The sequence below is a fragment of the Labrus mixtus genome, chromosome 6, assembly GCF_963584025.1.
Source record: "Labrus mixtus chromosome 6, fLabMix1.1, whole genome shotgun sequence".
Taxonomy (NCBI): Eukaryota; Metazoa; Chordata; class Actinopteri; order Labriformes; family Labridae; genus Labrus; species Labrus mixtus.
This window is the reverse complement of record NC_083617.1, coordinates 999683-1014056: the sequence shown is the minus strand read 5'-3', so window position 1 is coordinate 1014056 and position 14374 is coordinate 999683. Positions and strand designations below refer to the sequence as shown.

General features: G+C 45.7%; 1 protein-coding gene across 1 annotated transcript in view; it reads right to left on the bottom strand.

Annotated features, from left to right (window-relative positions):
* Positions 1–160: 160 nt before the first annotated feature.
* The window catches only part of memo1 (mediator of cell motility 1), a 72577-nt gene continuing 58363 nt past the window's right edge, over positions 161–14374 (bottom strand). Inside the window, exon 10 of the transcript XR_009673235.1 lies at positions 161–438. The gene's annotated coding sequence lies outside the window, so the exon portion shown is untranslated. The remainder of the gene's footprint in view (positions 439–14374) is intronic.

Sequence of the window (14374 nt, the reverse complement as noted above, 5' to 3'; positions counted from 1 at the left end):
GAGAGAGAGATAGATAGAGATAGAGAGAGACAGAGAGAGAGAGAGACAGAGAGAGAGAGAGAGAGAGGGAGAGACAGAGAGAGAGAGAGACAGAGAGAGATAGAGAGAGAGACAGAGAGAGACAGAGAGAGAGAGAGATAGATAGACAGAGAGAGAGAGAGACAGGGAGAGAGAGAGAGACAGAGAGAGAGATAGATAGAGAGAGAGAGAGAGAGACAGAGAGAGAGAGAGACAGAGAGAGAGAGACAGAGAGAGAGAGAGAGAGAGAGACAGAGAGAGAGAGAGACAGAGAGAGAGAGAAAGAGAGAGAGAGAGACAGAGAGAGAGAGAGAGAGAGACAGAGAGAGAGAGAGAGACAGAGAGAGAGAGAGAGAGAGAGAGAGACAGAGAGAGAGAGACAGAGAGAGAGAGAGAGACAGAGAGAGAGAGAGAGAGATACTTTATTGATCCCAAGGGAAATTCAAAATGTCCTCCTGACTTGGTTGTTCACACATGCACCTCACAGCAGGAGACTATCTCCGTCAGATGGGGGGGGGGGGTAAGACGTGACATAAAAAAAGAACGAGGAAGTATGTTGTCTTTGTATCAATGCTACGTGTAGCTGAAGAGAATCTCAATGTGAACTAAAGAGAGGAGAAGAACAAACTGGAGAACAGGAAACATGCAGCAGCAGGTTGATTAGAACACGGAGATGGTAGAGGTGGCGTGCAGACAGTCTATGATCGTGCAGCGATCACAGGGAATAAAGCTCACCGCCCCCTCCCACTGGCCCCTCCCACTGGCTCCAGGTGAATTCTCCTGATTATATCCTGCTGTGTTCTCACATCAGCTCACTCTGACTTTCTGCAGAATAAATATGAGGAGGCTGGAGGAGAAACATTCAGATGTTTGTGTTCACACATGACGCTCAGAGTGATCACATGACGCTCAGACTGATCACATGACCCTCAGAGTGATCACATGACCCTCAGAGTGATCACATGACGCTCAGACTGATCACATGACCCTCAGAGTGATCACATGACCCTCAGACTGATCACATGACCCTCAGACTGATCACATGACCCTCAGAGTGATCACATGACCCTCAGAGTGATCACATGACCCTCAGACTGATCACATGACGCTCAGAGTGATCACATGACGCTCAGAGTGATCACATGACGCTCAGAGTGATCACATGACGCTCCTCAAGGTTTTCAGGAAGTTTTCTGCAGGTGTGAACGACCTATAAGTCTGACTTTCAGCAGCTAATGTTAGGTACTTACACTACAGGGGTGCCCACCTCCCTGAATGTCTATCGAGTCGTTCACCATTTATTATTTGTTGAGCATGAAGATAAATAGACTCCTTTGTTAATCCCAGAGAGAAATGAGCACACAGTTTGGTATGATGAGCATGCCTGTAGTTAACTAAATCAGCGTTCCTTTATTGGAGATCAAAACGTTCTGTTATTCTTTTAATAGCGTCGCAGTAATCATGTAATGCTGGATGTCTATCCAGAGAGGAATGCTTTGCTCTGCTTTGTTTTTTCTGCCCATTCTGGGTCTAACAGGGGCCAGGATCCACTTATCCTTCATAACATATTCATGACTTTTGTCATGTTTTTAGAAGCTTTGATTTAGTCCTTTAGACTCTTTAGCCTTATGTCAAGCTTCACAACTATTCTCACTGCTTTCCCCTGGTGGGTTGAGCTCGCCAATTCCCAGGACAAGTTTGACGGGGACGTCTGGACACGGAGTTGGGAATCAGAGCATCGCTGTGCCCCGAGACATCAGCTGTTGCTCCAACTTTATAACGTCCTGCACAGCGCAGAGTTGCTCTTGGCCCTCTGCCCGGGTTCTCTCGTGCTAAGCTTACATTCATGTTTCTCTCACACAAACAGTTTGCTGGTTCCTCCTCTGGGAATCAGTGGCCTCTTTCTGCGGCAAACTGTGGCCCGCAGTGGTGCAATACTCCGACGAGGAGAGGAGAAACTTTTCAGGGTTTTCGTTTGTACTTCCTGCGAGAGAAGATGTTCTTGCTTAATTGTTTTGAAACCAAAGTCACAACAATGTTATGATAGGTCAAATCAAACAGTAAACAAGCTAGCACGCCATGTTTTCAGAAATGTGGTAGATAATAATGTAACCGCTTGTATGGATAGTATTCTACCATCTTGTAATATACCGCAGAATAACTGCAGAATGGAGACACGGCCTCCACAGGGCTGGTGCCAAGGCTAGAGTACAGTATGAACACACACACACACACACACACACACACACACACACACACACACACACACACACACACACACACACACACACACACACACACACACACACACACATCCCTGCAGCTTTCACCGCTTCCTGGGAAAACAATGAGAGGAAAGAAAAGTCAACAAACCAAAAGGCATCCAGTGTGAGGAGGACTGTAAGATTGGGTGAGAAGCATTCAGACCGGGGTCAAAGGTAAGCCCCCATGGAACAGACTTCATTAACTTCAGTCGTATCCTGAGGAGATCATTAAAACAGCTCTAGAAAACACAGCCTACTTCTCCTCTCCGTCCGCATTCCTGGCAGCACATGCTGTTGTGACTCATGCAGGAATCCATAAGAATTTCTGCTGTGATATGGAGGCTTTTCTGGATTAGTGTGAACACAGAAGGTACAGAGAATTAAACACAAATCCTTAAGTGAGGTTTTTGTCTCTCCCAGGTTACTCTGAGTTCTCTGCTCAGGTTCGACTATTTCATCTAAAGATGGAGTCAGCAGCTTCCTCCTTCAAAATAAAACACAGACTTCTCCTAAAGTAAAGCTGGCTGGTTCCTTCAAAATAAAACACAGACTTCTCCTAAAGTAAAGCTGGCTGGTTCCTTCAAAATAAAACACAGACTTCTCCTTCAAAATAAAAGACAAACTTCTCCTAAAGTGAAGCTGCTCCATTGTCCCTTCTGGGCCTCCGTACATGTGTGGTGGTGACTGTGTCTGCAGAGACTCTGTCCTCTGACTGGATTTTACTGTTCTGATTTGTTCTGGTTGACTCGGGACGTTTGTGGGCGGAGCTGGTGTGTTTCCTCCAGCCAATGACAGCGCAGCAGGTGAGTTTAGGAGTGGATACAATTCAGTGATTGGACGCCATTCAAAGCGGTGAATATGACGGACGTGGACGTAGCAGCAAAGAAGAGAAAATATAATCAGAGTGAGGAGAAACACCAAGTGGATAAAGCTCGTTCTAAAACAAGGGTGAACCTTGTGTTGTCTTTTACCCGTGGACGTGGAGGACAGCGGTCCAATGAAATCTCTGAATCGAGCTGTAACTGCAGCTCCACTTCAAACAAAGACAAGTCAACAAATTGGTCTTCAACCTGCTTTGTAAAAAATGACCACAGAGTTCACAGCGCTGAGATCTGGTGGAAGACAGTTTTACAGTTTAGGAGGTACAACCTCACAGTCTCTGACCCTGACCCTGATCAGACGACCTTGGGAAAGATAACAACTTGTAGCAATGCGTCCGTGTATGCAAAATATGTAAATCCCATGTGTAAGAAGAATGGCTTTAATTAAAACCAAAATAAAAAATATCTGAATAAAGAGACTTTCCCATAGAGTCACATGACTGTTTTAACCATAAAGAAAACCTGAGTGGCCTCTCAGTGTCATATTTCATCATTACGCCTACATGATGCCAGCACTCCTTCAAAAACAGTGAAGGAGAGAAATCTGATTAGTGACCAGCTGGATGTAAACGCAGCTTTTACAGTCACCATGTCGCTACATTCTCAGATTTCCTGCTGTAACCTGATTTATCCCATTAAGCGTGTTTTTCTGAAGTGCATGTTAGCGCAGTGACCGTGTGTCAGGAGGACTTCACTTCCCACGCAAACCCCTTTATGAACAGGAGTTTGAATCAGCAGGACAGTCGGACATCGGTGCCTGAGAATCCTGCTCCTTTGACATCTCTGCTTTGATGTGGACCCCCTCCCTCTGTCCTCGAGTGTGGGTGGAGAGATGGGGCTCAGAGAGAGAGAGAGAGAGAGAGAGGGGTGGAGTGGTGAGGGACGAGCGAGCCTGAGGAAGTTACCCATGTGTAAGTGGGGGCTTTCCTGGAAGGACATCACTCTCTGTGTGTAACTGTAACTACGGCTGTAGCGGAGCGCTGTGCCTTATCATCCTGCACAACGTCCACCTGAAACAATATTTGCACATGAGTGTTCAATTTAACATTTGGGTGACCCCTTCATCACAGTTACAAAATACGCCGCAGCATGGTAGCCCAGGCCAACCCATAATGCAGCATGTGACTGCAGTGGTGGGGAGCGTTTTTGGAGCACAGAACAATTACTGAGGGAGGAAAATCTATTTCTCAGAAACATAATCTGATGAGAGAAAAGTAGTCACAATACAAGCCGTCACAGTCAATCATCTTTATGTCTTAATTAACCCGAGAGGCCACAAATCTCTCAAAGTGCTGCCACTGATTTTATTCAAGAGAGTTCAGGACGAGGAGGATGCAAAATGCTTACTTTGCATCGAGCTTCTTTAGATAAAATGTTCTGCAGAGAAGTGTGTGCACTGTGCCCGTCTTTTAAAACTCAGATATCATCTTCTAGGAAACACGGCGTCTCTGCAGATCAAGGCTTTCTAGGTTTGGCCTGAGCAGAAACTTCTGTGTCTGAGAAATGAACCAAGTCCCAGAAACTGCAGTTCTTTAAGTGTCCACTAGAGGATGGCTCTGAAAGTGAGTCAATTCCTGTTGAGAAACATTTAAAAAAATCTCAACCTCACAGCAGATATAAACATGTTTACAGCCGGCTACAAAACCCTTTTTGGTGTCTTTGTCTCAGTTCCTCATTCGAGACAAGTTGATTGACAGGTGGATGTTGTTAGGTGTCACCTCAGCTAAGTAAGTCAGACATGATTATGGAAAGTTCAACGACTGTACTGATAGTTTTCGTCAGGTTTTCTCTCGTCTTGCCTCCTCTACTCTGCTGCAGGAGTCGCGTTTGTCAACAGAGCTGTCAATCATGACCTAACATCTGATCTTTTTTCCATCTAAAAAAAACAAAAATACTCTGAAAAATCAACCATGGACATAAATCCAAAGTGATTAACAATCAATCACAACAGAATCTGGGTTTAACAAAAAACATTTTGACATTAATTTTAACTTTATAGTTTGACTCATGACTGTCTACAATGAGGGAGAAGCTCGAGTCCCGCTGGCTGTGTTGTTGTCAGAGCCGTGTTTACATGGACGGGACGGCCGGCTCCTCCCCTTGTGTATAAAAGCTGTTTTAGTCAAGAACTACAGAGAAGAAGAAGAACATACTCACTGATTATTTGGATGTTAGTAAGAGTTTTTAGATCACGCTCATTCTGTGTCAGTTTACATGAAATGTGAAGCTACGAGCTAACTAAAGAGCGCTAACATTAGCATGCTAACACAACAATGTGAAGCTACGAGCTAACTAAAGAGCGCTAACATTAGCATGCTAACACAACAATGCAGCTCGAGCCAAGGACAATTTCGTCCACCACTTGTGCTTAGTGCTTAATGAATGTGACACAGCGGGAGCTCCACATACACACAGTCAAGACATGCACACCTGATCCCGTCTGTCCTCTGTTTCGCCTCTGAAGACGGTACAGAAGGGGGAACACTTTGTCTCCCCACTACGCCTCTGCGACTTTCAGATTGAAGGCGAAACATCACAGCGGCGTAAATATCACAGCTTGAAACGGCGGTCTGAGTAAGGCTTTTGAGACAGGACAGTTAGCTAGCTATTCCACCAGCTAACAAAGACGCTACAGGTATTGACTGTATATTTAATAACTTGATGTTTTCTAACCTCTTACTCATCTCCAGTATCATCCTTTCTATCAAATATTGTCACTTCTGGCTCCAAAAAACCAACGATGGTCGAAAAGCTGAACTTAAGGCCACAAAAACACAGTCCATTAACCAATGGGTGACAGCCGCGTTGCTACATCCATGATTCTTAAAATCTATGAATGTAACTCAGTGACCTTGTGCAAACTAAACGCCCTGAAAGCATTCCTGTCAACAGTTGAACTGTGTGTCTGTTATTGAGGCCGTCAGGCTGGCGTTTTCTGACAACACAAGAAAATGTTGCACACAGCATTACAATGACATCCATCCACAGCAGAAACCACAGAGCTCATGAGAACACGCGACAGACGCCCCGTTTTCTCCCCGACGTGAAGAGAAAAACAACATCCTCCTCTCTCTGAAATGTTTCAGTAAATCCTCAAACAAGGCTCTCTGGTCGGGCTGAACACTTAGCAGGAGTTCAAGAGAGCGTGTGCCATCTCCCAGACCAGAATGTGGTAAAGGGGAACAGTCACATGAATGTGATCCGTGCTCAGGCTCAGGCTCAGGCCCTAATTATATGGGAAAAGAGCGCCGTGTGACAGCTATGGCGAGGGATTGTGGTCGTGTCCTAAGAGTCTGCAGCTGACCCTGCGGAGACGGAAAAGGAGAGAAAGTGAGAAAACATGAAGAGACTTGACGAGGGCAGAGAAGAGCAGACACGGTGGGCAAGAGAGAGGAAGACAAAAAGAATAAAGAACGTTAGTTAGTGTGTGTCTGAATTCGTTTTCACACCTAAAAGTTTCTAGAAACTTTCAGGCGGACTGCCCCTGAAATCTACTCGAGTATCTCATCACACATCCCTCACAGCGCGGGAGAGTCGATGGCGGAGTGGAATATTTCCCAGGAAGCTGGCAGGATAAAAAATCCAGGTACAGTCAAGTATGGAAATTGTGGTTGTTTGCAACTCAACCCGAGGATTTCAGGAAGTTTTGTGCATGTATGAAAACACCATATGCGTCCAATAATGGGGAGGGGGGGTTAACAGTGGAGTCAGACTGTCCTATGTGCTGTGCTGAGTAAGGCTGGGGGGCTTACAGGAAGGATTTAAAGAGCCACAGCAACACCACAAAGCACCAGGGGGAAGGGGGTTGCCCAGCAGGGGCACAGGGTGGGAGGGAGGGCGAGCAGTGAGAGGGGCAGGCGGCCCTGGAGTGGCTACTCTGATCAGGATCCATTTCCAGCCCGGGCCTTGGAATTCCTTTGTTCCTGTCACAGGTCTCTGTTTCCCCCCTCGCCTTAATCCCGGCCTGCCTCACACCCAGTTACACAGAGCGGGGCAGGTAACTCTGCCACAGGCATGCCTCTCTATTTACAGACCGGAGCCATACATAACGGCCTCACACATAAATAGTAGTAGCTGTGGTAGCACTAAGAAGGAAATAAGACGGGTTAATAAATGAACATTAAATGCTCATGTGCTGTTAAAGAAGGCTGAGAGGCGGGCATGTGTAAACCTCAGATTAACTTCCAACACATCTCAGTCACATTTTCCCAGAAGACAAGTTTGTATCGAGCGGCCTTCAAAGAGCAAGGGAAGGCAAACGCAGCTACATCAGTGACAGGGCAGCGCGACACATCCTCTACACATCCTCTGCATTCTTCACTGGTCATTCGTAAACACATTCTCCAACAGTAAAGCTATCCAGCAACACTTGTGCTTTTTTCCCGCAGTGGCCGTGGCCAGGCTGCCTTAAGCCCCCGTCACAGGGCTGCCAAGAGGAGTCAGTGGTACACTGTGCAGCACTCGCAAAGCCCTCTCCCACGGCTATTAGTGACCATTCATCTGGGGAGCCTGGGAAAATGCTTCTCCAGCCCGCCGTGGCCATGGGGAAACAGGCTGGCAGGTGTTCCCTCCCCCTAAGCCCTGGCACCTGTGCAGGCAGAGGAAGAAGGAACCGGCTCTGCCACGGCGTGCAATGCACTCAGGGTACCACTCTGCCAGAGGATTCTCTGACTGGTCCCATTGGTAGGAAGACCCTCAAACCACCAGGCCAAACCGTAACAGACCTCGGCCTCACATGAAAAGATCAATCTGGATGTATCAATACTCCGAGTGGGCGTCGGACATCTGGTAATGCGCTCTGGCAGTTTGAAACGGTGCGTTAGCCAAATCCGTGTGAAATGGCCCCTCTCAGTTTACACTCGACATTTCCACACAAATATATACAACATTATGGACCACAAAATCAACACCCCCGTGAGGTAAGACAATACAAGACCGAGAGAAGAAATGGAGAAAAGAAAGCAAAGAATCAGCAGGACGAGCAAATCTAATCTAATATTTTAGAAATACTGAAAGTAGGGCAAACGATCTCCGGGACGGTCTGTTCAGCTCGTGGTGTCATCCAAGAGGAAGTGTTTGAGAAATGTGAGGAAAGCCTCTGACACTGTGTAGAATGCAGATTCAGCATCGTAAAATGAGACAGTCAATGCACCAGTCTGGTATCATTATTCACAAAAATCTACTAATCTCCAAAAACAGCAGCTCAGTCGACTTCACTGTAAGCTGCTCTGTCCTGGAAACCATGGACGCATACGGCTGCAACCAGTAACCAATGTTTTGTAGCAGCAAAAAAAAAAAGACTAATTTTATCATTTATCTCTTAAAGGCTTTATATGTGATGTTTTGATCCAGCAGATGTCGCCCTTGAGCACCAGCATGAAACCAAAACAACTTGCGCTGCATTGTTGTGTTAGCATGCTAATGCTAGTGATCTTTATTATGCTCGTATCTTCACACTGCATGTAAATTTACCTGAAATGAGCGTGATCTAGAAACACAGTTAAGCAGTGAGTACAGTAAGTTATTCTTCTTTTCTCTAGTCCCTCAATTAAACAACTTTTATACACGAGGGGAGGAGTCAGCCGGCCGTCCGGGCGATGTAAACAAAGTGAAGATAGGACTCTGAAAACTCTGAAAACATCACAGACAGTGGGACTCGGGTGTTACACCCATTGTAGACAGTCATGACTCACAGAGTTATTTTCAGAGGATATACTTGATTTATACATTTAAGTGTGAAACATCACATATAAAGACTTTAAAGACAAAAGAGTGAAGCCAGCAATGATTGAAGTGTCTGTCAGGGCAGCTTCAAAACACCAGAGGGGGCTGCAAGCTGAGCTGCCACTGAAGCCTTTTCAGAGGTCAAAAAGCTCCAGCAACACTTCATGACCCTGAAGAAGGTCACAAGCCAAAACACATCAGTCTAATAAAGTGTTGCTGAAGCTTTTTGACCTCTTCAAGCCTCTCACTCTCCATACACTTTGGTATTTGGTGAAGTTGTGCCAGTAAACCCTTAATTACACATGTACTCCTGAAATTATAGAACATTTTAGGACAAGCTGCCCCCCAGACTTGCCTATCCACACATGCACCTCACAGCGGGAGACTTTCGCTGTCAGATGGGAGGGAGAGGCAGGAGATGCTGTAAAAAGGCAGACGCAGAAATGGCAGCTGAAGCAACAACGTCCGATGCTATGATAAGAATTCTTGCCTTCATATCAGTGCAAAGTGCAAAGACAAATTGAAACTGAACGTTTTCACAGTGTCAACGGTTAGAGGTGAAGAACGGCAGGAAAGAGGACGTAGCTTCACTATGTGCATGATGATAGCACCGGTCGCTCACCGGTCATGAGATGAAAACGTAATCGCCCGTGCTAACTCTCTTGTGGAGAAGTTTCCTGAATATTTCCTGCTGTGTTTCAAACTTCAGCCAACGCTGAGTCCACACAAAAAGCCCCTTACCAGGGGGCTAGGAGGGAGAGCGTCTTATGAAGAGGGTGTGTAAAAATCAGCTGTTTGCATTCACACATGCAGGAGTTTTGTGTATATGTGAAAACACTATAAGGTTAGCATAACTACTATCATCCTGAGGTTTAGATTGTCCTCACAGATCTCAGCATCAACAAAGAAGCATCACATTAAAAATCAGTGTGTCTGCAATAATTTTTATCAGACAAGCGTGAGAGTCATGTGCAATAAAAACAATCTTCTTCTCAGGTATCAGAATCAACACCAGAACATCTCTAGTGAGAGGTCGGTGTCTGAAGGGAGCAGGTTGCCACTAAGCGGTGGCGTTCTCGTGACGCTCCTGTGGTTCGAAAAAGCATAACCACCAGCTTCCTTATCAAATGACAAAAATGTATTCCTTGAATCACAGAGAGCCTATTATCTGCTCATTTTTCAATCTGTAATTACTCTGAGAAATGTGGGTGTGTCCACACGGTCTACCAGGGAGAATGCAACGAGCCTCTCCCAAAGCTCCCGCTTCCCCTTCGGCTTTTAAGGTCTAACATGTCCACTCTGCTTTGTCCGGAGCCAAGACGTTTGGTGGGAAAAGTTCCCTCTGTTCATCTCTCTGAAAACATAAATAAATCACATCACTATGAGCTAATCATGAAGTCTCAAGTAGCCTGGGTAGAAAAAATGAGGGGGGGGGGGGCTGTTGGTTGACATTTTGAAATTGGCCTCTGCAGCTGAGATTTGGCAGGAGACACACGGGATCAGCTCTCTGACATGTTCACTGGGTGCTACAGCCTCACATGTGCACCCTACACAGCAGCATGCATACACAAACACAATAACCCATAGAGATAACTCCGATCCAAACACTTGCACTGGAGGACCTTGGAATGTTAAAAGCTGTTGATGGCTCATTTGAAGTGCCAACAGCTGAGGCTGTTACGCTCTTCTTACTGCTGTCTGTTGGCGGAAGCCCCTCTGATTTCACGCTGGCACCAGCTCAAACACCGCCTCATACAAGACCCACAATCCCCCCCCCTCCCTCCCATACCATCCCACACATAGCACCACACTCCATCCGCCTATTCTTGGCCCAGACATCAGCAGTACCCCGCCTGACACCTTTTCTCTGTGTGCAGCGATGTACATGTGCACACGTTCCAGCACATACACATCTCCCTGCAGGATGTCCACACAGGTCAACACACCACATGCTCTTCGATGTTCCAAGGTGCAGGCTAAAAAACCTGAGGTGACAGAGCTTTTGCTGTGGCTGAGTCTACCTGTTAATATAAGAACTGCTCAGTCCACCTTTGCTTCAAACTCACCTCTTTGCTTTTAAAACAATTTGAGCTTGACATTTTGAAATGTTTATTCATGCTCCTATTTATTGTGTTTTTATTGTGCTTCATTCTATATGTTATTTTTACTTGTTGTTTATACATTGTGTGTTTTTTACGCTTGTACAGCACTTTGGTCAATCAAGGTTGTTTTAAATGTGCTATAGAAATAAAGATTGATTGATTGATTGATTGATTGATTGATTGATTGATTGATTGATTGATTGATTGATTGATTGATTGACTGATTGACGTCCAGCTTCATTCTGCTCTCCAATAACACAACAGACATTTACAAACAGGTCTTCTGCTGAAACAGAGAGAACCAGCTTCCACTCCCTGCTTCGGGTCGGTCTGAGCGGCCTGTGAGGATTAGCAGGTTAGTGTTTGACCTCCTTGCAGAACAGACGACCTCAACACTTAATACCCACCCTGAGGTTTGCCGGGTTTCGCTCCCTAAGCCTACAGTCTGTCCTCCCCTTTTTATGGCTCCGGCATGCCTGCCTGCCTGCGTACTTCTCACAGTCGCGGTCTCCACCTTTACTGCTCTGCCGCCTCCCTCACATGGGACAATGAAAAGAGACCAAGAATGTCATTACACTCACTTAAGACCTTTAATAGGACTCGAGCACATGAACTGTGCAGGCCTGTTTGAGGCGCTGCACCGTTTCATGTCCTGAGAGGGGAAAATTCTCCGATATGGTACGGGGTCATGTTCCACTGGTTACATTCTTCTTGGCAAAGCTGCAAGGAGCTTAATCATTTTTACATGCATATTTCACTGCTGGAACACTGATAGTGCTCTTGTTCACACAGTTTGAGTGAATGTATGTGTGTGTGTGTGTGTGTGTGTGTGTGTGTGTGTGTGTGTGATCTCCATCATTAGAGATGTCTGTCTCTCCTCAGTCTGTCATGGGCAATATGAGACAGGCTTTTCAGTAACCTTACACTGTCAGCCTGTTCACACCTTGCCCAGGGGGAGGATATATCTCTGCAACACACTGTCGCTCCTTTTGATTCGCGCCGGTTCTGACGTGCATGAGCGCCCGGGTGCAGAGCAACCAGTACGCTCGCTTATATGATGACTGTGTATTTATCAGGAACATGACAGAAGTGGAATAACACGTATCCATGTGTCTGTGTGTGAAAACAAATGCAGACACATTTTCAGTTGATTGGAGCGGAGGTGGAGTAGCGTGAGAGGCAGAGCTGCAGCCACAGGAAAAACTTTATGGGGCCAACTGCCCTGTAATCCCACTCTCACAGTCAGGCCATCCCCCGCTGAGGGAGCCCACTTTAACTGCCCTTAACTGCTACCTGTGACAAACCTGTCTGTATTACAACACACAGCTGGGGGGTTCCTCTGAAGCCCCGCTTACAGTGCTTCAAAGGCATGTGTGTGTGTGGGTGGCTGGAGGAATGAGCTGGCATTAGATAAACAGGGATGACTTGAATTGGCTTGTTCACATTCAGGACGTTTACATGATGTTAAAAAAAAGGCGACAAAGACTGGACTTTTAAATGACATGTCAACGTGTGCAAAACACCGCCATCGTTGTTCTGAGCATGCTCCAAAGTTCCCCCAAAGGAAATCAAAAATGATAAATGCTTAGAAGAATTCCGTGAAAAAAAGACAAAGGTATCGACATGACAGGAGGGATAGCTGACATTTCATAAAATCCTTATATCAAGTGACTGAAGCCTGTAACCATGACAACCAGCTACCCCGATACTCATGACCACAGTACATTAGATTCAGTGCAAAAACAGTGTTTAAAAATTTGAGAAAAAGCCGAAAAGTACAAGACTGTGTACATAATTTTCTTACTGAGTCGAGGAACTACATATCCCACAATGCTTTGCGAATGATCCCCCTTCTTCTTAAAAGTAACTTCAGTCGTTGTTATCTCGTTTATGCAAGTGTTAGTAAATTTACTGTAACTAGCCTGCTAAACTTTCGGAAACTTTCCGTTCGCATTCAGCACTGAGGGGCGTGTCGTTCTTCTCCCCGATATCGTGAATAAACCATGTTTCTCTTAAAGGTTGATGTCAGACGAACTTGTGTCTCCTACAGGAGCTTAAACCATCGTCTCACACTCAGGGAGCTCATGGTCAGTCTACCTGTGGTGGTTTATGACATCATCACTAATCATCAAATCCACTATGAAGAAAATGAACGGGATTTTTACTTCCAGAACGACACTGTAGAGCCCTACAGTAAGTAGCTGTAAGCGGGCATGTCGCCACCTACTGTAGCCGAGTCAGTTCATCGATTCTCCCCGCGTTTGTGTACGGAGCGATGACAGAACTCCATGTTAGCGTCCTAACCGACCTGTAACCGTGGCTCGACTCACTGTGCATGTGAACGTACTGATTGGTGCATTATTCATCGACCTCTTTGTTTGTTTATGTATTGGAAATATGTGTCAGGGAAACAGTTTATGGTGTTAACTCCACGAGCAGATAAACACAGGTGTGTCGACAGCACCTCTCACACACAGGTAACAAACACTCGCCATTTAAATGGACTTAAACGTCGAGCCAAGGTAAACAGTGCAGCACAATATAAAAAATCCTCTCAGATTTTGCCTGCAGGTCACGCCCTGGGTGCAGAGAGCCACCATGTCCTGACTAGTCCTGCTGCCTTTCCTCCCACACTCTCCTCCAAAAGGTAGACGTGAAATACGTTCAGGACTGGTTTGTAACTTTATTCCCATCCTGCATCAGAGCCCCCCGCCCCCCCCCCCGCTCCATGCACACGGCCTGCCCTGAGATCCAACAGGATAAATAATTATTTTTGAGTTCATAGCCAAAGTAAATCATGTCTCTTATTCAAAGGGTGATGATAGACACACCTAAGACGAGAAAAGGGAAGGCAGAGACGACTGCATTCCAGAGCAGTGAGCCACAGTGAAATGAAAACAGAGTAAACATACCTCGAGCTCATTACAAATAACTATTTAAACCGAGTACATACACGGAGAAGTCATGTTTTCATAAGATCATAAAGAAAAAACATTATTTCACATTTCAAAACAAACATCCTGTCCACAGATACGGCATGAGGAGAAAATGGATAATTGACTTTAAAGGAGCAGTATGTAACTCTGACCCCTAGTGTTTAAAATGGATACTGCAGTCTAAATTCTAAACATCATAGAGAGCTGTCTCCCCCCCCTCCTCTCTAGAGTCCATGCTCACACAGGTCACCATGTGGTGGACTCTGAAGCTTCAGTGTTTATCCAGCTCTGCATGGGTCTGTAAACCTTTCTGTGTTCTAACCTCTCTCCATTTTTCAAAAGCATCTCCAATATTGATCCTAGTTTGAGCACGTTTCTGCTCGTGGAGCTTATTAGAAACATGCAGAGGCTTTTTAGGTCGGGTACAATCACTTCTATCTGAACCACTT